Below are 25264 nucleotides of genomic sequence, written 5' to 3'. Positions count from 1 at the left end.
GTGAAAGATTAATTGAACCATCTAGTATGATGGTCATTGGTTGGAATGAATAAGCAAGCTGGTTCCCTCAGAAGTTTCTCTAAGGATAGCTGACACTCTGGAGTGGGACCCCAAGGCCCCTCCAGTCTGCTGAGTGCACACTACTGGCTGCCATGAGGTGAAAAGCTTTCTTCTGCCATGCTTCTCCACCATGATATTTCTGCCTTGGGGCCAGCCAACCAGAAACTAAATCCTCTGAAACTGTGCACCAAAATAAGTTTCTCTTCCTTTAAGTTGTACCTCTCAGACATTTTGTCCCAGTGATGGAAAAGCTGACTGATGTAGATCTATGGGAGTAAAGTAGACCTAGGCTGAGAACGAGCAGAAACATGTGGACCTTCAATCATAGGACCTCAAAAAAATCAAATTCTACCAAAAACTATTGACTTGGAAACATTTTTATTTCAACTTTGTGCTTCTCAGCATGAAACCAGCCATGCCTCAAACTCTGACCTACCAATGAAAGTGTTTCTTAATTCACTAAGTTGGTAAAAATTTGTTACACAACAGTAGAAATTTGAAACTCTTCTATACCTAGAGAAAATAATATATAGTTTAATGGCCTTTACTTTTACTGAAAAATACTTTTTATTTTTTTGGTACCGGGGATCGAACTGGAAACCTCGCACTTGCGAGGCAGGCTGTGAAACCACTGAGCTAAATCCCCAGCCCTGAAAAATACTTCTTGAACAGTATACTTATAATTTTCTCTTCAAATGGCTCAGCTGAAATGTTACTGTGATCCTTGGTATGAGAAATTCTGGGGCCCCTGGTACGTACACATCTTCTTTGTCAGAAACCACCAGGCTAACCTTTCTTCAGGCATGCGGCCTTGGACCTCTTCTCTGCTTTAAGGCTAATTTTCTCACAACACAGGCTCCCACAGGGGTGGGAGTGGGATGAAAGAATTAAAACCTAAAATACTAAAATAAAATAAAGTCAGTTATTCCAGAGCATTCTATAATCTATGACTCTTTACAATGTGCAGATTCAGAGTTCAAATCTAAGTGACTCAGGACTCCATCCTTTAGACCTCGTCCATCTTTATCACATTAGTACATTTTATTTCAGGATGGAATGAATGAGCAAGCTGTTGGTCAGAGATGGAGTGGGCTGGAAATTCCCTAGGGATTCCTTTATGGAGAGCATAACAAGGGTTCTGAATGGGCAGCAGTCACAGAAAGCATCAGGAATATCGTTAACCTAGCTTCCTATTGTTCAGAATCAGACAGGTTCTGCCAGGTCTTCACTTTTGCATCCCGGTGACTTGCAACTGCATGGACCAAAATAAAAAGCATCTGCAAGCTTCTAAACTAAAAGAATGATATGCGGAAGAGGTCGAGAAAACAAAGCAAAAGAGAAAAAATATTTCCCTGGGACTATTGAAAGCTGATGACTGAGGGTTTTTTTTAAACTGTATTTTGAGCTACCCTTTTCCTGAAAAGGAAACGCAAGCGATTTCACTAAAGGCACAACCAGAGCGCCACCATGTGGTAGAGCTTTTATGGATGTACATCACCTTAGAAAGGAATTACAGACTAAGAAAGTACTGCAAAGCAAGAAAACTTGTAACATCTGACAAAAGCTAGAAAAATTAATAATAAAGATCATGCAAAAGCCTGGTGGTGGGCTTGTTTTTTAAAATCAACATCTCTCTAGAAGGTGTGATAGTGACTCTCACTTTCACATTTAACACTGCAAAATTCATCATTGGTGTGGTTTTTAAAGAAAAAATTTTAACTGCCTTGTTTTTAAATAGAAAGAACATTGCTAGTATTAGCATAATGGGACAGAACACCATTTTCTGTAGTACATGAAAAATCTAATGTATTCAAATTCCTCATGGAACCCACTGAACCTTGGGTATTGTTGATGATGGTTTTAGTGGGTTTTGGTTTGTTTCTTTGCGATAAGGGTTACAGTTATTGTTGTTTTATGCAAGTAAAGAAACTGTTTATCATCCTAGTCATCAATTAGAATAACAGTGTTATTTATTTCATGTCTTTGCATCAATCTACTCTAAGTTTAAATTCTGGAAGAGAGTATTTGACTTGCTTTGCTTGACTCTCTGATCAACTTTGTCCAGAAGCTTCAAGATATATTTACTTCAAGACCATATACAATTAAAGTGTAATTTCTAAAAGGAAAAGTAGCTTGATAGTAGTAAAGAAGCAAGCAAAAAGCAATAGATGGCAAACCCACTTGTATCAGTTCAAGGACTAGCTCACCTCTAACATACCTCCTAACCAAAAGTGTGGTGCATATGCAGTAACTCTCAGTGTCTACTTGCTATGTGGTACCGAACCTCCTTCCAGTTTATCTGGGGTCTTCTGCTCTTGGTATTTTCCCAGTGTGGTCTGCTAAATGAAACTTTCTTCATCAACATCACTAAAGCCACCTAGCTCTTGATTGTATGCTTCCTATAGAAGACACCACATCTAAGGGCCATTTCTAGCCTGAAGACATTTAAGTATTTTTAAATAGTGCATATTTCCCTCTGCTTCAATGGGAAGCATTAGGAACATTGCCAGAAAGGATCTGGGACCTTTATGCCACTTCAGTGAAATTATTTTTCCCTACTGTAAGGTAATTAAGACATAAATAATTCTGTCACTGTTGTTTTTTGTGCAAAGTGTGCTAATATCTTTTTTGTCCTTTCAAAGAAAGAACTTGCTTTTTGATAAGAGATTCCTATAGTAGATCCTTTATTAAAATTTTTTTCTTTGAAATGCTGTGTTTATATATACTTTGCTAAAAATCTCCCTTTGTCTTAGGAGTTATGATTGCTCATTCTTTTCATATCACACAATCTATATATAGAAGAGGGAGAACTCTTGTGATCAGTGCCCCAGATCAAGGGAAAGAAGTTTGCTATACAATGTCATTTTGGTTCCTTCATTCATCACCTGAATGAAATTATGCAAGAGGTCAGAATATTCCTCATGACATCTTTCTGCCTCCTCGACAATCACCTAGTTATTCCAGAGCAGGTCGGTCGATTCAGAGGCTTCCAGTAATCCTTACAGCTTTGACCTTCATAGCCAAGTTTCTTGGTATCTCACGATTTCTATTCCAGTGCATTCACACCATAAGCATGTTCTGGTTTCAGAGAGACAGGCTAGACTTTCAGAGAGTCTCAGACTGGACCAGATGTGCAGACTTCTGACTCAAGCAAGATTTTCCTCCTAGACAGTCTCCTCTCCTTCAGTGCTGTCATTTCTTACCAATGTGTGCACGGTATTATTCTTAAAGTAGAAATTTCTGGAAAAAGGAGGAAATTAAACAATTTAATGAGCCTCTTAAAATATACACCTATCTGAAGAACTTTAAGATCTCTTTATAAACACTTGATATTAATTTCAGAGAATTTCTGAACAGGTATTCTCAATGACATTTCAGTCACATATAATTCACTGTATTTAGCTTTTCCTCATGTCCACCACTCCATAACATGCTTTGTTCCAAGAAGGGTGCCAATGAGCCTTATAGTAAGAAAGATCCTTGCCATAAATACCAAGAGGGAGCAGAATAGATGTTGTCACTGTCAGGTGAATTTCAATACCCAGGAAGACAATTAGGTGCATCATCTTGGGGCAGTTGCCCCTTGTTGGGCTGTAGAAACTTTTCTACTTCCTATTACATGGAGGAATTTAAATTATAAATTTGGGACCATGAAGTGATCTTACCAACCCCAGCTGCTTGAAGGTTTCACTGGTCCTTAGATGTTGAACAAATGCCTACGGGGCTTATCTTTGACCATTTTCAATATGACTTTTTAAAATGAAAACCTGGCTGTTCTATACATATTTATGAAGTCTTTGTGGGGAGGGCTTCTCCAGATTTTAAATCTGTGATAAGTCAATTTTAAAGAAATAAAAGTTTGCAATTCTTTAAAAAAAAGAAAACTTCTAAGATTGTCTTAGTAGCACAAGTTTAATAGATGATTTCAAAACATGCCTTGTCTTGAGAGCTTTTTTTAAACTATCTTAAAGAGATAGAGTGATTTTTCATCTTTTGTAGTTGATTCCCTTTAAAATTTCATGTCGTTGCTGCTCTCTCCATTAGTACTACCCCCAGCTTCTATAGAAAACTTATCAGAAAAAGTCATTAGGAATATAGATATACATATTATAAATGTAAAATATATTTTCCTCATATGTATATATATAATATGTCTCTTCAATAATCTTGTGCCTGTCAATTATTAAAATTTTTTTAGTAAATTTACCTTGTGCTTTTTCTTCTACTAGACTTTTCATTACTAACTTTCGAAGACAAACAAATTTATTTGTAGTAGTTTTCAAAGTCAGAATTCATTTTAAAACTCCACAGAGGGCCAGAGATGCAGCCCAGTGGTGCTGTGCCTGCCTCGCAAGCACAAGGTCCTAAGTTTGATTCCCAGTACTGAAAAACCAAAACAAACAAACAAAAAAATCTTCAACACTTCAAAAACCCAACACTTCAAATTAGCATATGAGACTCTACCCAATGCTTACTTAATTATTGGTGTTTGGCTCATTCCCAATATTCTTTTTTCTGGCTCTATTCCCATTACTGTTACCCACCAAGTATTACATCACTCTTGCTTCAGAGGTTTTACTATGCTCTTCCTTGTGCCTGAAATACCTTGGACTTATTTATTCTGTATGATCTGGATCAGGCATCAGCAAACTATGAACATGAATCCAATCTGGCTTGCTTCTCTGCCTGTTTTTACAAATAAAGTTTTATTAGACTACATCCTTGTTCATGAATTTCTATAGACTTCTTTCTATATGAATTTCTATATAGACTTCTAAGACTGCTTTTGTGCTACAGTTGCAGAGTTCAGTACTTGCAACAAAGACTAGTTACAATTCCTAATATATTACCTATCTGGTTCTTCACACAAACAAGTGGCCAATCTTTGATTATATTAATATTTTACTGGTGGAGTAGTCCCTTCATCCCATCTCCTAATGAATGTATAATTCCTAAAACATTGTCACATACTGCTACATAATATCCACCACAGTTATGAAATTTGTTTGTGAAAGTATCTTTCTTACAATTGTATGATTGTATGTTCCTTTTGGATAGGGACTATTTTATCTACTTCTATGTGACCAGTTTCAAATGTAGTTCCTAAATAAAATGCTCAGGCAATATTTATGTAATAGTAAATAAAGTATTAAGGAAGCAATTAAAACACATATAGAAAGAAATGGTGAAAAAAGTAAAATGTTTTCCACTTTGTTTCTTTGAGTATGTTACTCATTATCACTTTATATGAATTGGAGATGGGGGGGCAGTTGTTTTCTAGGTGAAATGACTTCCATAAAGTAAAATCAAATGGTGCTGTAGTTCCATTTGATTAGACAGTTCAAGACCAAACTACTTCTAGACAGCTCAGTGCTAAATGGATAGCTGAAAGGCAGGCAGGGTAGTACAAACCTATAACCCCAGCCCCCTGAGAGGCTGAGACAAGATCACAAGTTTGAGCCCAGCCAGGGAAATTTAGTGAGACCCTGTTCAAAAACAAAACAAAAACAAAAAACAGAGTTGGAGATATAGCCCAATATGAAGGCCCTGAATTCAATTCCCAGTACTGCAAAAGAAAAAAAAAAGGAAAGAAACAGGTAACTGTAACTGTTGCAAATAGAGAGACTACCCAGAGACAGGCTTTGTGTGAACAAAAAGGCTGATTTATTCTATCTGGGTGCAGACAGGCTGAGACTGAGAAAGATGTCACCAGTTGGCCAGAGAAGTTAAGTTTCTATAGGGTTTGGGGAAGGGATTATAATCCTAAGAAATCTGGGATAATTTTTAGCATTGAAGTCCCCAGAACTGTCAGTGCAGGTGTATAGATAACACCAGACTTCTCGGTGCTGGGGAGATGATATGTCCTGTCCTAAATTTTCTTTATGGCCATCTGTTCTGCTTACTGAGGGCAGCATGGCCCTTTAGTGGTTTTCTGTCATTTGTGGAGAGCATCATATTTGCTGAGAGGGTCCCACTTAGGTCAGGCATGGCAGTAAAACGTTGGGCTGATTTTTAAAAGCACCATCAAATACATTACCCAATTGAACTCTTATTAAATGAGACAAAAGTTTCAAAAGACAAGCAACCAACTGGCTTATTTAAAAAATATCCTAAAGATGTCAGTCAGGAGAATATGTATGAGATCCTGCAAACATAAGATGAATAATTTAACAAATTCAGTCTAGTCACATTATTGTAGATAGGTAAATTAATTAGATTATCTTGTAGGCAGTTAGACAAGGCTACCCTCAAGGCTCCAGTCCTCCAGGAGCCAACAAGGTAAGGAGCCAACATGAAGAACAGTTAAGACACATTCACTGGTTAGCATTATAAAAAAGAAAAAGAGGTACTACTTCCCCTAGAGATAGATAGCAGTGATTGATATTCTAAATGGGAAATTCCTTGCATGTGACTTGTTTTCCCACTTGATCCCCATTTAATCAATATTGCCTGGGTGACTGTGCTTGTAATCTTATTGGTTGGTCATGGTTTTGCCCCACCTCCTGTCCACCTTGTAATTTTTCATTGGGTCTTACAGTTCTGTCCCACCTTGAACCCACCTCACCTCATGGCTTTGCTCCATAAAACCCCCTTGGGAAAAAGAGTCCCGGGCAACCCACTTTCTGGTCCCCTTTCTGTCTCTCTTAGAGAGAAGCTTTCTTTCTCTCAATAAATTTTTCCTACTCTTAACCTCCACTGTTCCTAGAATTCATTCTTCAATTTTCGAGAACACGAACTCACTTTTCGGATACCTAGCAGGTTTGGGAGTTACATCTCTTCCCCATGTATCAACATTAATTCAGACGTCACTGGAGAACCACCTGAACACTTTCTTTGATTTCAAATCAAAATGGGGCAGTAGAATATGAGCCCATGTCTTTCAGGGAGGAGTGGGTGATATCCTCCTGCTTTTCAGGGATTAGTCAGGAGCATAGGTAGAGGATATGAGGTAGATATGTAGAAGCCAGAAACAGCACTCAAGGTGAGGGGGCAAAACTGAAACTAACAGCGGATTTGAGGGTGAAGTTGGAAAAGTTGAATTTAGATCTCAGAGGACAGTGTTCAGCTATAAACAAGAATGTCATCAGTTGGGGGAGCTGAGCGAATATAAAACCAGGACAGGGGACAACAGCAAGAATAAAGAAGCCATAATGTTGACGGTGGATATCTGTGGATAGATGTTCTTAAGCCCCCTTTCCTTGAATGTTGACCAAGTGAAAATTGTGGGTGTCAGAATGGGCTGAAAGCCCAAGGTGAGGGGAGAAATAAGAAAATCCCCCTTCAGTTGCAGAGGAACAGCAAAAAAGAAACATCAAAGGAGTCACTCTTAGTAGAAATCTATTATTTAGCAATTTCTAGTTTTTCATGTTGAAAAAGTAATTAAAGTACTGTATACATTTAGGCCACTTCACACAAAAGTCTTTGACAAGGAAATTTCTTCTGTGATATTTTCTCCTTTCTTGTCTCACTCTTCCAGCTCTCAGAAAAGTCCTGTAAGGCAGATACAGATGAGAAGTTTCTGTCAGGAGGCATTCCCTTTATGACCTATATGTTTATGGTCTCAAACATGTAAGGTGCAGTAGTTCTTCCAATACCCACCAAAGGATTTATGGTGAAGCCTAGCTCAAAAAGAAACTGCTTCAAAAACGCAGATTATGGTTCTGGTTTTGGGGTTTTTTTTTCCTTTTGTGGTACAAAAGGAGGTTATATTCACCTGCAAATGAAATACAAAGAACATTGAAATTTAGGACCAAAGATTTGTTCCTACTGGTTACTTTTTGTGTTGACAAGGAATTTCATACAAATAGAACTGCACTAATGTTTGGTTTCCTGACAGCCACAAGCATAATTCTCCTAACTGACATTCAACTGCCTGTCCCATTCTTGAAGATGAAGGGAGGAAACAAAGTGGACAGCAGAGTAAGGAAAGCACTTAGAGTGTTACATAAAAGTGAACACTGGAAATAGCTGTGTTTTAAACATCATGGGCTATCTCAAGCCCAAAATGACTTGTAAGGTAAGCAGGAAAATTCCTAGTGGGGTTTGAAGGAAAACCCACTTTACACACTGGAAGGCTTTTTGTCACCCACTTCCTATCCCTCTCTAAGGAAGAACAAGACTCCAATCCTTTACTGAACTAATTAATCTCTAAAAAAGATAATAGGGAGGAAGCAAACTTGAGAAGACATCTGGCAATAGGTTTCCAAGATGAACTAATTACCAGACTCCTCAGGAGCTACCAAAGTCTTGAGAAATAAAGAGAACAAAATCACTGGGCTCCATCCCTAGAGAATATGATCCATAAACCAGAGGTGAGGTTTGCATTTTTGCACATTGAAGGACTCTCCAGGTGAGTCTGAAGATCATCCAGGTCCAGGAACCACTGATCCATCCCATTTATCCTGTACCAGGAAAGGTCACCCCTAAGTCATCCAATGCAAAAAAAATTATTTTTCAAAGACAGATGAAATTTCTTGTTTTTTCAGTATAAAATATATTTATGCCTATATAACGAAGCCCATCCATAAATAACCTACATGTTTGAAAATTCTATTTAAGTAGTTACACTTAGATTAAGATTTCACTTGACACAATAATTCATTAGTAAAATTACACAAATTATGTTTACTGGGATTGCATAGAATGTTGAAAAGTTGAAATAAAATACTACAAAGTACAAAAGAAAAACTTACTGCCCTAAAACAGAATATACTGACTGATTTTTATGTATGCCTCAGATCCTCTTTATTGTTATTTGGGGAAATAAAACTTTGGATGAAAAGTCAAGCCATCCTTTATTCCTCTAGTTCTATTCTATACTTCATTTCTACTTCTTGCCAATAAGACAAACTCTATCATAGACTTGCTATATAGTTTATAATTTTATACTTCCATCTTGCATCTGTATCGGTTAACAATATATGTGTTGATTATTTTTAAAACTTTCATAAATGAAATCTTACTGTATTTAACATTGTGAAACTATTTTTCTTTTAACATTAAATTTTTAAGCTCTACTTATGTTGATAAATATATATTGAATTCATTCTTTTCACTTACCATATAAACATTGCATCCTATAAATATACTGATATATCTATCTATTCTCTGAAAATTAGGTATTCAAAGTTTTACAAAATTTGTACCTTCATTAAAAATACTGGAGTATCCATATATTTATCTAACAATGTACATATACAAGAATGTCTCTAGGTATTTGAGTTTAATAGTAAAGTTTTAAATGGTATACATTTTCAAATTTCTAGGTAGTATATAATAGTTCTCCAAAATATTCACTAAAACTTTAACCTGCAGTGTATAATGATATAAGTCTGGACAATAGCCCAAGTACCCATCACCTAGAGACTGGATAAAGAAGATGTGGGGTTTTTTTATATAATGGAGTACTACTAAGCCATAAAGAACAAGAAGCTACAGACATTTATAGCTAAGTGGATGCACATTGAGGCCATACTCGTAAGTGAAATAAATAGGACACACATGTGTAAATACTGAATAGTTTATCTGGTGTGAAAAACTAAAAGTGTAAATAAGTATCAAAATATATAATTGATATCGTGAAATAGGAAGAAAAGGTCTAAAGGAGTAGGGGAAGTGCGAGGGGTAGGGGAAAGGAAAGAAGGGAAAAGAAAAAATATGAGAAAAGGAAAAAAATGGAAACAAAGTCTTTGTAAATGGGGAAGGGTGGAGGAGGTGAAGGGAGGGCAGGGGAATGGGGAAAAAATAAGAACAAAGATACATCATGTAAAGGTACAAGATCCCAATGATGAATGTAACTGTATTTTATACCTAAAATGTACCAATAAATTTAATGGAAAAAAAATTTTAAATGGCTGAAGATGTAGTTCATTGCAAAGGTTCAAGTTCAGTCAGTCCCCAGTATATCAAGAGGGGAAAAGTTTCCCCAAAAACTTGTGATATTTCATGTATTTTTAATGTTTATTCTACATTAAATATTCCTTAAAATATTTATTTATCTTCTAAGCAAAAGATTTTCCCTTTAAGAAAAGTTTTAGCTTGAGACCTGGCTGTTGTGTGCATTCATTATCAACAATAATGAGTTCATTCAGGATAGGAATTTATCATGATGCATGGGTTCTGAAAGCAGTGAAATGAAAATTGAGAAGACATCTCATAGTATTCCATAAAATGGACTGAACACCCACTAAATAACAGTATAGTATTACTATAAAATGTGCAATCTTTGGAGCTGAACAACATGGTTTAAAATCTAGCTCCACTACTCATAGCCAGGAAAATGTTTTAACCTTTTTGCATAAAATGAAGATAATCATAATACTCAAGTGTTGACATTTATATAAGATAATACACATAAAGCATCTAGTACAATATTCAGCCCATAATAAATAAACACATTTTTGTATTGTTATCATCATGAAGATGTCAATTATTGGTGAGAAGATAGTAATGGTGGATGTCACATGCTGCCTTCCCCAGAAAAAGGGATTCTAGATGGAGATTAGCAGGCATAGTTGCATTAGGAAGTGTTTTTAGGATGAACAGTTTGAAAGGAAAGATGAGCCGACTGGACAGACAGATGAGACCAATAATGATATGTTTTTCAGTTATTTAGCATCCATAATTACAAATCAGAAATATAAAATTTATTGCCCTTGAACAATAATAATTAGAAGAGGAATGAGGAGGAAGAGGAAAGGAGGAAGATAATACATAAACCATCCTAATATAATCCCCACAAAACCTGTAAGGACAATCCTGGGTAAAGAGGGGACAAAAAGGAAAGAATTCAAACAATCAGCCCATGGTCCCAGAACTAGGAAGTGATATAGCTAGTATTAAAACCGAGCAACACAGATTTAGAAATCATGTTCTTAACCACTGTCCACTTTTGCAAAGTGAATATCAATACACTCGCATGCCTTCTCAGTTTATTGTTGTTGTTTCTTTTACTTTTCTCTAACAGATATTCTGTTAAGTATGATGCTTATATTTTCTCACTTACCCTAACCCCTTATTGTGACCCTCGACTGTTGTATTTTATCCTCATTTTACAGATGAAGAAAATAGGTGTTAAGTTACCTGTCCAAAATCAGACAATTTACTAATTTACTTTATGCTTGTTTTGCTCTGAAATTCAGGGCTCTTTCCCAGTATAATGTGGTTTCATTCTTTATAAAGGACTTAGTTTTCCAACAAATTGATGACTTTATCATACCTCTTATGTCATGTCCTCCCTTAGATAAATAATGCCAATTTGTCAACTTCTTCATTGTTTATATTGTCTCATATTGACATCCTTTGAATATCTCTATGTACCTTGACTCATTTAATTACTGAATCAGAATTGAGTATATAGAGGTTTTGACAATTTTGAGTACCTAATGGGAAATTTGCCAAGTTGTTTCCTACCATCTGAATTCCCATTTAGCTTGTCAGTGCTGTAATTACCTCTTTAAGAATAGAATCACTGGACTGACTCATGTTTAATATGCTTTCTAAAGTGACCCATGGATCTCTTTCTGAGGTGCTTTCATTTCTGATTTCCTTCATGTTCTATCTGTACAATTTTCTTTATGAGTACCCTAAGAATTGTTACTGCTTACCAAATTTAAGCAGATATTACCTACTCCTAATTATTCTACTTTAAATGTAAAGCATTTTATAGATGCACAATGAAAATTTCAAAAGCTTTTTTACTAGATTTATCAAGAGAAATTTTTATATAGATAACATATAAAACAATTTATGCTTTACATAAATTCTAGTACTATTTCTCTTTCACTAGCCATGACTACAACTTAAAAGTTGCATTTTTCTAAAAACTCTTAGTTTTAATGAATCACCTAAAATATTTCTTAGAAATGTGCACATGTAAATTTATTCATATTTGCATAAATTTATATAATAGACTTCTAAAATTTTAGAACAGTCTAAATGACTTGCAAACTTCATTTTTCTAAGAATACCTTACATCTGTCTATGGGAGAAAATGTCTTATTTGGTTGGAAAGTCACCACTATAAGCTTTTTACTTTTGCAAAGATAAAGGAAATGTTACATCCATTTCTAACAGAAGATCTTAAAGGTAATACAAGCTAAATGCAATTATTTCAGTCTGAGACAAGAATTATTCTGGATAGTCATGTAAATTATGTCTCTACAGACTTTGATGCTGTTTTGGAAAAAAAAATCTCTCTGTAGGCTCAGTGATTTGTACATATTCTTAGTTAACTATCTTTTTATTCAAGCTGTTAGCTTCATAAACATCCTAAGTTGAGAACCTGCAAGTCTACATGGAGTTGCATATATATTCCTGGCCTCACACTAAGGCAGAACAACTTACCTGAGGATAGCTAGATCTGAGCTTGGTGTCACTCCACACTGAGAGGTCTGCTGGTGACTCACCATTCTCACCAGAATGCAGAAAGGATCCTGAGGTCAGATTAGTTAATCACCTGGTGTCTTGGTTACTTTTCTCATTGCTGAGACAAAATACTCAATACCAAAAGTTAAAGGAGAAAAGGCTTATTTGGCTCACAGTTTGTAGAGGTTTCAGTTTATAGTTGGCTGGCTCCAACATAGGGTGGTATAGCAGATGGACATCACAGAGGAGAAACAGTTCATGCCAGGCAGAAAGTAGCAAGCTACAAGGTGACAAATAGTGTCCCTCTCTCTGTCCCTTATAGCTTATCTAGGTTACTCACCCTTAGGGTGGGTAGCACTCACACAAAGGGTGAAGCAGATTTAATTCTAGCATTGTACCATGAATTAATCCCAGCATTACATCCTTGATCCCAGAGGCACACACTCTATATCCAGCCACCTTCAAAAGCCCCCACCTATGACCACAAGAGGCTTTGGAGGGATATCTAGATACAAGACATAACATTCCATCCCTGGCTCCCCAAAAGACTCATGTATATCCCTGTATGCAAAGTCATTTAGTCCATCTCTAAAGTTGCCAATATCCTGTCAGTTTTATCATTGTTGAAAAGTCCAAGTCCAAAGTCTCCTCTCAGATTTAAAGCAAACTCTTAGTTGGAAGCCCCTGTACAAATGAAAAGAAAGTTAAACACTTCCAACATTCAATGACAGAAGATAAACATTACCATTCTAAAAGACACAAGTGGGCTACAAAGGAATGGGACCAAAGCAAGATCAAAATCCAGCAGGGCAACATTATATCCCACAGTTCCACTTCTAGTACCCCCAGCAATCTGTGGCAAATTGTAAACTTCAAAGGGTTTGGGTGGCTCTGCCCCTACTGTACTGCTGGTGGTTTTTGTTAGACCCAGCAAGAAAGAACCAACCAGAGACCAATATTAAATCCACACAGGAGTTTATTACCAGCCGGAACTCAAGCCGAGCATCGGACTCGAGCCCCAACTGGAGGGAGATAAACATGTTTTATACACCTTTGAGGTCAACAGTTTCTAGGTCCCCCTATGGGATACAACTAGCAAAGCAAGCAAAAGGTACAGAAGCAGAACATCCTGCTATTAGAACACCTGTAAAACAATAGTTGATTAATTGTTATTTCTAAAGACATTTTTTAAGGGGAGGAGGTTTCTAAGCTTCCTCCTTCAGAGTTTAAAGGGCAGGCAGGTGGGTCAAGCAGCAATATGGAGTCTGTCTTGATAACTAGGGTCCTTCATTCCCCACTGGTTCTTATAACTTAATCAAATATTTGATTCCTGTATTTACTCTTCAGATTTTTTTAAAAACGCTTTTTAAAATCTCATAATTTTGTCTCAACACCATCAGTTTAACTGTATCAACCCTCTGTCTAACATATTTAGTCAGAGCATTTATAATGCAAAGTCTCACGAGCAAAAGCAGAAGTAAGAGCTAGGGGTCCTGCTACAGCAGAAACTAGGGTAGTTAACCATTAGCATAGAAGCAACAGGTTTTTTTTCTAGAGCTACACATAATCCTCCTTGTTTTATGAACAGGAGGTCAAGTCCCCTTCGATTTTGTAGGACCATCTTAGCTAGGGAATCAACCTGGTTTTCTAATCTGGAGATCTAGTCTTTCAGGTGACCCAAATCTCTGGCTACTTGGTGGCTTAGGGCTTTAAAATTTGTGTCCTGAAGAATCAGGGAGGAAGTTCCAATAGCTGCTGACCCAGCTATTCCTAATCCCACCAGAATGGGCACTAAAATGGGGCCAGCCCGTTTACTCCTATAGTGTTCCGTGGTTAATCCCAGATGTTCGCAGCCCCCTTTTCCATTATAATACAAGACTTGTGGAACAACATATATGGTGACACAAAATAAAGTGGCAGATTGGGTAGCCAAGACTGATTTGGGAATGTGTTTAGTCAAGCCCTTAGTGCAAGCAAACCAAGCATATCAGAACCAGGTCTCCTGGCTTGAAACTGTGGGCCTGGAATGTCCCAAAGGGTTTTTTTTTTTGAGCCTGTTGTATTGTAGCCTGGATCTCACTCTGAAGAATCTGTAAGACTTGAAGAGACTGAAGTAAAGAAACACAAGAATTTTCTGTTATCTGTTCAAGTTTTAACTTAGGGAGGAGTGGTGGTGGCCTCCCATACAAGATTTTAAAAGGGGTAAACTTGTCAACATATGGGGTACATCTAACTCTTAACAAGGCTAGAGGAAGCAGATCGGGCCACCTACCACCAGTTTCTAGAACATATTGAGTCAGGGGTTCTTTTAGGGTTTTATTTATCTTTTCCACTTGCCCTGAACTTTGTGGGTAGTAGACACAGTGTAACTTCCAATTGATATGTAGTGCCTTCGCCAACAATTTGGATATCTGTGCCATGAAGGCAGGCCCATTGTTGGACCCCAGGTAATGAGGGATGCCAAATTAGAGAGCTATCTTCTGGAGCAAAACCTTAGTTACTATGTTGGCTGATTCTCCATGAGTGAGGAAAGCTTCTAACCAACCTGAGTAGGTGTCAACCAATACCAGTAAGTATTTGAACCTATTGCTGGATTTTATTTCTGTGAAATCAAGTTCCCAATGTTCCCCTGGCTGTCTTCCCCATAGTCGATTACCTTTGCTCCTTGGTCTCATCTTGGAGTTTAACTGTGTACACACCTGACACCTGGAACTGATGTCCTGGACCATAGAGGTCAGTCCTGGGATTGAAAACTTAGAGCTCATTTGTCTTTTTAACTTTGATTCTCCCAGGTGAGTTAAGTGATGTAAATGATGAATAAGTTGTTGCCCCAGGTCTCGGGGGAGACAAATTGATTCATTTGTCCCTTTCCACCAGCCTGAGTCCAGTTTTGTACCCCTGTGCTTTTAATTTTCCTCTTCCTCTTCTGGGGAATATGTGGGTCTTTCTGGCAGGTAGCCAAAGGGTTGGATGGGCAGAATGTCTATTGGCCCCACTGGTTCTCTGACCACTTGTCAGGCCGCATCATCAGCGTCTTGGTTACCATGGTCCTCGAAGCTGTCTCCTTTTTGGTGGCTTTTGCAATGAATAATGGTCAATGCCCTGGGTTCCCAAATTGCCTCCAATAAGGCCAAAATTTCTTCTTTATTTTTCATAGTTTTCCCTTCTAATGTCAATAGCCTTCTCTGCCTGTAGATGCTGCCATATACATGGGCAGTGGCAAATGCATACCGGCTGTCAGTGTAGATGTTTACAGCTTTGTCTCAACCTAACCTTAGGGCTTGAGTTAAGGCTATTAGTTCAGCCCTCTGTGCCGATGACCCCCGGCTTAATGCCTGTGCTCCGTATGCTTGTCCTTCTGGTCTGACTATGGCTGCCCCCACATTCCTGACTCTGTCTTCCATGAAGCTGTTTCCATCAGTGAAGAAGGACTCACCTGGGTGTTGCAGGGGAATGTCAGTCAGGTCTGGGCGGTTGGTGGTGGAAGTTGTCAGAGTGTCCAGACAGTCATGGAGGGGTGTGCCTATGAGTTGGAGTCTGGGAGTAAGGTGGCTGGATTGAGGGTCATTTCTCAGGCAAATTTGATGCGTGGAGCATCCAGCAACAAGGCCTGGTACTGAGTCAGGCGGGTGTTGGAGAGCCATCATTCTGGGGCTCCTCTCAGCAATGTCACCTCTGCATGGGATGTGGTGATGACCAGGTCCTGTCCCAGGCTGAGCTTATCTGCCTCCTCGACCAGGAGGGTGGTGGCTGCAACTGCCCTCAAACAGATAGGCTATCCATTTGCCATAGGATCAAGTCTTTTAGACAGGTAGGCCACAGGTCTGTTCCAAGGCCCTAATGCCTGGGCTAGCACTCCTTTGGTTATGTCCACTCATTCAGCCACAAACAACCAAAAGGGCTTGGTGACATCAGGTCAGGCCAGGGCTGGCACTGACACTAAGGCTTTCTTTAAAGCCAAAAAGGCTGCTTTCTCCTTTTTTGTCTAGAGGGACTGTCTCTTGTGTCTGGAGTGCAGCAATAGTGACTTTCCCCAGTTTCTTGGCTAGGACTTCCTCAGGGGCAACACAGTTATCATAAACTTTTTGGGCTATGCTCAGGAGTTCAGTCCTATTCTTTCCCTCAAATCCCTCCAATTTTTGTATTTTTTTTCTAATGTCTGGGGTGGACTGGGAAACAAAAGCCAAATTTAAAGCTGCTGCATTTTTGGGAGCCTCTGGGTCAATAGGAGTGAAAACTCTATAGGCTTCCAAGAGTTTCTCTAAAAATGCAGCCAGAGACTCCGTTTTTCCCTGGTGAACATCACTTACCTTACTCAAATTAGTGGGCTTTCTGGCAGCTGCCTGGAGTCCCCCTAATAAGTGCTGGTGGTAGGTCCCCAGCCTCCTCCTACCATCATCATCATTGGGGTCCCATTCAGCATGCCATGAGGGAACTGCAGCTTCAGCCCTGGCTGAATACCCCAGGGTTCCTGGAGTGATGCCGGGATTTGGCCCCAGGGCCTCTTTGACTGCCTGTTGATAAATGCAGTCCCGCTCTTCAGTGGTGAACAGGATCTGTAAAAACTGCTGGCAATCATCCCAAGTTGGCTGTTGGGTATGAAAAACAGCAGAGAAGGGGGGATTTTGATGTTTCCAATTATAAAGATCACTAGTTGTAAAAGGGACATAAATCAATCCTCCCCCAGGCTCTGTCTGTTTTAAAGGAAAAAGGGAGGAGTAAGATGGGGCTGATGGACTGTAGTCCTGTCCTGATTGAGTGCCAAAGGTCAGTCAGGACCTGTGGGGCTCCAATTGCCATGACCACATTTCAAACCTTGCGAGCAATGTTCATAGAATAAGTTCCCACCGGGGGCCAACGAACTCCAAAACTGGGCCATTCTAATTGACACAGGGTTCGTAATTTGCCTTTAGAAAATTTCATGCCATATTCATCTTCCCTGTCTGTGGAATAAATTTTTTTGAAGTTATTCAAAGCACAATCAAGTGGAGTTCCTTCTGTGGACTGTGAGGAACCCATAATTTTAGCCTGTGAGAACACAAAAGGCACACAGAGCAAGCAGACAACAGTAAACAGACAAAGACAAACTTTGGCCAAGTAAAACCTCTGGGGCCAAATGGATACAGACCCAACACAAGGAGACACTCTTCTGACAACTCAGACCCAGTGAGTCTGCTTGCCATCGCAAGGAGACTCTAGATAGGGGAACCTGTGCCATGTCCGGCTTCCTCCTATCTACCCACAGTGCACTAAAAATCATTTGATTCTTACCTCTAGAGTCTCTCCCGATAAACTCCTGTAGGTCGGTTGATTGGTAATAGGGCCCAACTGGGACCAGCCTACCCAGAGCTCCGGAATACCATCAGGGTGGCCTCTCCTTCCACAGACTTGTGTCCAGAGTGGCCAAACACTGCCTATGTCTGATCCTGGTCTCTCCTAAAAAGAAACAATGGCTCCAAGATAATAAGCTCCAGAGCAGCTGGCTATCTCGCTGGGGCCTCCAAGAATGTTACACCCAGTGAGAAAGAACCAACCAGAGACCTATATTAAATCCACACAGGAGCTTATTACCAGCTGGGACCTGGGCCGAGCATTGGACTCCAGCCCTGACTAGGGGGAGACAAACATGTTTTATACACCTTTGAGGCCAACAGTTTCTAGGGGCCCCTATGGGATAGAACTAGTAAAGCAAGTGAAAGGTACAGAAGCAGAATGTCCTGCTGTTACATTTGTAAAACAATAGTTGATTGTTATTTCTAAAGAGACTTTTTAAGGGGAGGAGGTTTCTAAGCTTCCTCCTTCTGAGTTCATCTAAAGGGCAGGCAGGTGGGTCAAGCAGCAATATGGAATCTGTCTTGCTAACTAGAGTTCTTCAGTTGTAGCTCCCATGGTTTCTGTCTTGGGCTGACTCTGATCCCCCCCTTGCAGTTTTCCTGACATGATCCACGTTCCTGGCTTCTCCAAAGTTCTGGAGTCTCCACTGCACCTTCACTTTCACACTCACAGCTTAATATACTGCCCTCTCAGGGGCATACTGCCTGGCCTCCCAGGCCTTCTTCTGAAACTGGGTGGAAGCCTTCCTGACTCCACAGTTCTTGCATTCTGTATTTGCCTAAAACGAGCACCACATGGATGATACCAAGGTCTGCTGCCAGCTGGAGCAGTAGCCAGCCTTCCTTCTCTCTTGACTGTAGGGTTGGAGTACCTATGAACCAAATCCTAAAGAACAACTTCCCTAGGCCTCTGGCATTCTAGAATGTGGTGTTCTGGGGCTCTCTTCTCAAACCAAAGTATTTTACTTTTGCAATTTTGAGGCTGTAAAGGTGGAGTTCTGCTGGTTCTTGTGATGTCCTCAGGACATCTTTTCTATTGTCCTCTTCTGAAATACTTGGCTTTTTCTTGCTAGTCTTTTCAGTGACCACTTTCTCCTTTATTCTATCTTTGCAGGCACAACTTTACTGGAGTTTCTTTTCTGACTAAGCTCAAAACATTTTAAATCATTCTGCTGGGCTCTTTGCTCTTGATTATCAACATAAATCTGGCTAAAAGTCCCAAAAGCACCCATACCACAGCTTCAACATTAGACTGTCTTGAAATTGCTTCTGCCAGATTAATTAGTCCACTGCCCTTGATCTCAGTCTCAGACAAAATCTCTGGACATGAGCAAAATGCAGAAAAACTTTCCACCAAGGCATAATATACAACATCTGGAGTCCAACAGCCAATGTAGCCCTTCCCAGCAGGAACCTCCTGAGCCCGGTCTTTACAGGCAGTATTTTTTTTTTTCCACATTCTGGTCTTCTGAGCTCTGACCAGAATCTCCCATCAAGTACAGCTTATGATATTCTAGGGCTACTTTTTCAACTGGCATCTCCAAACCTTTCCAAACTCTTCCCACAAGCCAGTTCCAAAGAATCCTGAACCATACAGTCAGTTATACTCACAGAAACAACCCCACTTCTCCAGCACAAAATCCTTTCTTAGCTACTTTTCTCCTTGTTGAGACAAAATACCTGACACCCAAAGATAAAGAAAAAAAGATTTATTTGGCTCTTAATTTGTAGAGATTTCAGTTCATCAGTGGCTGGCTCCAAGGGAGGGTGATATAGTAGATGGGCATCACACAGGGGAAACAGTTCATGGCAGACAGAAGGCAGAAGGCAGCAAGACAGCAAGCTCCACAGCAACAAGCAGTGACCTCTTTCTGTCCCTTATATCTTAATCAGGCTACCCACCCTTAGGTCAGGTAGCACTCACACACAAGGATGGGACAGATTTATTTCTAGGATAGTACCATGAATCAATCCAAGCATCACATCCTTGATCTAGCAGCACACACCCTAGATCCAGCCACCCTCAAAAAGCCTCACCTATGACCACATGAGGCTTTAGGAGGTCATCTAAATACAAGCCATAACACCTGGTGATATCTTCTCTGTGGCCTTAAATAAAAAAATAAAACTTTTAAATTCTTATTTCTAGTCCAAATCCCTTTCTTAAATTCCATACAATTAGGCAATTGCCTAGTCAAAATATTCACTTGAATGTCAGATACATGTCAAACTTATAATATATTTTAAAAAATGAATTCTCTATTTTCTACAAATGTATTCCCTTCAGTTTTGCTCTTTCAGTCCTAGATAGTATTATTTCTCCAACTGTAGCTGAAAGCCCTGGGAAATATCTTTTCATTTTCTCTATGTGTCTTATCCCATACCTGGCATATGTCTCAACCCTGCATTAAAAACAAAGCTTTTGTCTGATCAGTATTAACCATCTTGACTGTTAACACTCAGTGCATTTCACCAAATCTCCTGTATAGTGGGATGTTACTTTCTAACTGACCTCTCTTTTCTCCCCTGATGCTCCTTCAAGGCTATTGTTCATCAATAACCTGATGAATCTCATTCAAATGTTCTTTGTTCAATGCTTTGTCCTCTCCCTCAGAGCACTTATAATAACCTACAAGGTTGCTTATGACCTATAGCCACCTCAAAATCCTTCCACCAACATCCCTGACTTCATTTCCTAAGACGTCCCCACTTTTCATGTCACTGTAGAGATGTTCCTGCTTTTACTGTTCCCCACAATTCAACGCTGTTCTTCCACATTCCCCAACTGATCCTTGTGCCAAGAGTGTTCTTCCTCCATGAAATGGACTAAATAATTTTACCCCATTCCCAAAATTATGTGTTGAAATCCTAACTTTCAACATGATGCATTAGGAGGTGAGGCTTTTGAGAGGTAAGGAAGTCACGAGAGTGGAGCTTTCCACACAAGGGTTCTAGCCAGAGTCTTCTGCTACAAACCATAACACAGAACTACTAAATGTACTTTGGCAATTTTGTTCTCAGTTGGAACAAATTGCCATGGACACATTCTACTGAGGAAGTACAAACTTTGCAAAAGTCCACAAAACCCTCAAATTTGCTCCAGCAGTGAAGTAAATTCAGAAGAATAAGGGGGGCTGAGGGTAAAGCACTTGCTTAGTATGCATGAGGTTCTGGGTTTGATGCCCACCAGTGGGAAAAATAATAATAAGGAAACATAAAGGGAATATTGTTTCTTGGAGATGGAATTTGAGCCACTAGTTCACTTCAGGGAACTGGTTTTATTGAAGAGAGGACTCAGACATCTGAGGACGAATCCTTGAAAGACAATATAGCAGTTTAAGCATATCCATCACCATTAGTCCAAAAGCTCCCCAGAGCAATCATTGTGATCTCTTCAAAAACCAGGCTTTCCAATGTGCTGCTTGTGTTGAGTCCAAGTCATGATTAGAAAGATGGAGCCAAAGGAGCACTTTGACCCTTGAACTTATTAGGTCTTATTCAGAATACAGTAGGTCCAGGAGGCAAATTAAAATTAAATGTGTCTGCATGTGTTAGGGGGCGTATAAAATCTGTGAAGATAAAAAGGCTAACATTTTTTAATGATTGTGTAGGGAATAAAAGTTTTATGGTTAGGATAGATTTTTTAAGACAGACAAACTGTATACACAAAGTTATAATTATAACTAATGATCAAATAAACTTGATTGGCTACTGCCAAAGAGAAAAGTGTAGAGGAACCAAAGACTCTGAATGGAGGGCCCTGGGTGACTGGGATCCATTTGGCCTTATTTAGTTCCCAGGCTGGTGCTTATTCATGATCACGAATCGGAGATGTCTTGCATCATCTCCCTCTGGGAGCTCCAGACACCATTAGATCACCCTTAAATCCAAGTGCAGTTTCTTTTGAACTGTGCTTAGTGCTTTGTGAGAAGAGATTCCCAGAAAACTAAGGAAGGTCTGGACTAGAGGTCTGAGAAAGATAAAAGGATATAGCATGAGTAGATGCAGGATCCTCCTTCAGCGATAACCTCAGCTAAGTAAGTTACTTATTTTTCACCAGGGGCAGCAAAGTTCCACTGATCTCTGGGCTATGAAAAGAGCATTTGCGAAAGAGAAAGAGAGAGAATAAGAGCAAAAAGCAGAAGAGCAGACAAAAGTAAGTCAACTATTTCTGACCTCTCATCCAAAGCATTTCCTCACAGTGTTGCTACCTTCTTCATTTGCCACCCACACAATGTTCACTGTAAGAGGGATGAAAGTCTTCCTGCAAGCCACATAGAGGCCAGGAAAATGCACAAGCAGATTGAAGTCGCTTCCCACTTCCAGAGAGCGGTTAATCCCATGGGTCTCATCCCTACTGGATCACAAATTCCAACCCTCTAGGTCATCTCCAGCATGCTTCTCTCTCACTGCTGCTTTGTTCTTCCTTCTAACTGAATCACTCTTGACCTATGAAACTTTTCACCTCGTCATCCGGTTAAGTCACCCTGAACTTTTACACTACTCTATTGGGAGGGCGTCATGTGAAAAATGAGAAACAGTTGATCTTAGTAAGTTGATCTTAGTAAGTAGCCATGGGTGATTTTTTTAAAACTATGGGAGGTAATTCTAATGTGCAGCCAAGTGAGTATAATTACCTTCTACCTTCCTTATCTCTTAATATGGTCTTAAAGTTAGTTTCTCCCTCCAAATATTGCTTTCCTCCAAGCTTTTTAATATTTGGACTGTTTCAGAAAGCTCAGATGCCCCAGAATAGTGGATATCACTTGCCTTCCAACTACTAAAAGCTGTTTGAACTTCCTGCAAAAACTATTCACCCTTGGAAACCTAAGTTACCTGACCTCTCATTGCTCTTATTTACTCCTCTTTCATTCATTTTCCCAGCCATCTTCTGACCTTTTTCTGGAGATTTCCATGACTATGTAAATCATCCTGTCCTCAGGTTACCCTGGCTTCGTGATTCTTTGACCTTCTCAATGAATTCCAGTTCTCCCCTTCTCCACTACCCTTTGGCCTGGACAGTACCTTGGGCTTTTTCATTACTCATGATTGTCCCACTTCAGCAAATGTACAAACTGGTACTCAGCCTACAAAGCACAATATGCTGTCCATTCTCTTCTTATCTACCATACCTGCAGTTTACACTTCGTGTCTGATCCAGTCTCTACACTTCCCCATTTCTCTTGCCCTTCAGCCTGTTAAAGGCTTCACTTCCTTCTGCATCCAATCTAGTACACTAGGCACATTATATTAATCATTTCTTTACCACCTGTCTCTCAATCCCTTTTTGCTTATTTGAATACACTTGTGCTGTACACTCCCAAGCACTATTCAAGACAACCTGCTTATTCTACTCCCATCATCTATAATATATACCCACAAAATGTTAATAATCCGTATTTCCTTATAACCTAACTAGTACCTAATTCAAGCTGACTCAGATTATAAATTTCCTAAATGCTGGATTGGATCCAATTTTTCCAATCTCCTCCACCATATTTATTTAATTTTTGTCTATTTTTCACAATATTTTAAAACATTTCCTAAGATGTTGAAAAATAGATGGTGGTAGCCCATTTGGAGGTGAAATCACAGGTAGAAAAAAATGTAGAAGGGAATAAAACAAAACCTCTAACCTCCAAAGGAAGAGTTTTTAATAGTTAGGCAAGCTGAATTGTTCAGACTTACTCCATAGATTTTACATGTTATCAGTGCCAGCAACATATGGGTAGTGCATGATTTCCACCCACACTTTGTGAGCAGCCTCCTCATAAATCCCCAAAGTTAATCATGACAAAAAGCAATCTTGTCTATTCCTTTCAAAAGCCTGAAGCAATTTGTTCAGCAACCACACTGCTAAGGGACAGATAAAGAAAAGGACCATTGGGGCCAACCAAAAAGGATCAAAAATGTGGAAGAATGTGTACAGAATTAAAACAACTACAGTTAAGGAGTAACTGCTCATGGATCATTTTATCTTATTACTCTGGAAATACATTGCTAGTTATAAGAGAAAATTTAAAAACTAAGGTTGTAGGAAAACAAACCCCAATTCATTTCACTGTGCTGAGTAACATTTGAACACAAATCCCTGTTCATTATTCATTCAATAATTAATAAATAAACAAATAGAAATCCAACATTCAGCAAAATTTCAAGTTAAAAATGATAAAACAAAACAAGAAAAAATAAAGCAAAACACATAGGCTTTATCCTTATGAAACCGTATTGCATTCAAATTAAAAAGTAACAAAAGAGGGCTGGGGATTTAGCTCAGTGGTTCTGCCACCTGCCCCGCAAGTGCAGGGACCTGAGTTGGATCCCCAGTACCAAAATAAATAAATAAATAAATAATAAAGTAAAAAGGAACAAAGGGAAAAGAATAAATATGAGAAAACGAAAAAATAGAAACAAAGCCTTTGTAAACAGGGAACGGTAGAGGGGTTGAAGGGAGGACAGGGGAATGGAGAAAAAAAAGAAGAACCAAGATATATTAGTTAAAGGTACAAATTCCCAATAATGAATGTCAACATATTGTATGCTAAAATGTACCAATAAAACTAATGAATAGAAAAAAGTTCAAAGGTCAGGAATTCCTAATTCCATACCTGCTTCTCCTTGCTTTCATTCTAAATGACCACCAGTTTCCATTGACAGAAGTCCCCTTGCTTATTTACTAATTGAATCAATTGATTTATTATTGATGGCCAATGTAAGCAGGTGGCTGTTTTAAATTCTCAATGCAATTATATTCCTTAGTAGAAACATTCGTCTCTTTTGAACTTTAAACTCTAACAAACAGAGCCTAAACCAATGGGAAAAGAAAGCAAACAATCTGCCAGTGGTCTTCTAGGATTAATAGAGAAAACAGCCATTCTAATTTCCATCCCATAATTTCTGGATCTGTGAATATTCACTATGGGAAATACTGTACCAAATATTGGATGATTTAGTGCATATCCCACATTGTGGGGGGCATGTTTTCAGCCCTAAAAGTATTATACCTGCACCTCAGTTGGTGTCATAGAATCCTTAAAAGGCATTTCTACTACTGTATTAAGCCAATTCTTTCAAAGAGATGAGGTTAAATGGTAACATCAGTGAGTTCCATGAGCATGTGTCCATTGCTGCATTTCATCACAGTGGTGATTTCTTTGTTCATATGGAAGCTATGTGAACACCATGATGATGAATACAGCATTTTCTGAAGGCCATAGATGGTAGTGTTAGGAGACGCTTTACCAGAAAGGAAGGCAATTTAGGTACTCAACAGTGGCTATAACAGTGTTGGCCTTAGTGAGTGGAAATTCATGTGGCTGAGCCTGTGTATAACCTCCCTTCTTACCACAATGGACTCTTTTCCTGAGCTCAATAGTGACAAGAGTGGCTGAGGAAGGAGTCTCACTGACCTCTCCAAAATGGCCTGTCTTATCTACCTAGTTATTAAAATTCCCTTCTCATGAGATCACCCTTTGGTGAGCATTCGCATGGGACCCAAATATGTT

This window comes from Heterocephalus glaber, unplaced genomic scaffold, assembly GCF_053883595.1.
Source record: "Heterocephalus glaber isolate CG9 unplaced genomic scaffold, H.glaber_assembly_v1.0 deba00000331, whole genome shotgun sequence".
Lineage (NCBI taxonomy): Eukaryota > Metazoa > Chordata > Mammalia > Rodentia > Bathyergidae > Heterocephalus > Heterocephalus glaber.
Note: the sequence above shows the minus strand (reverse complement) of the source record.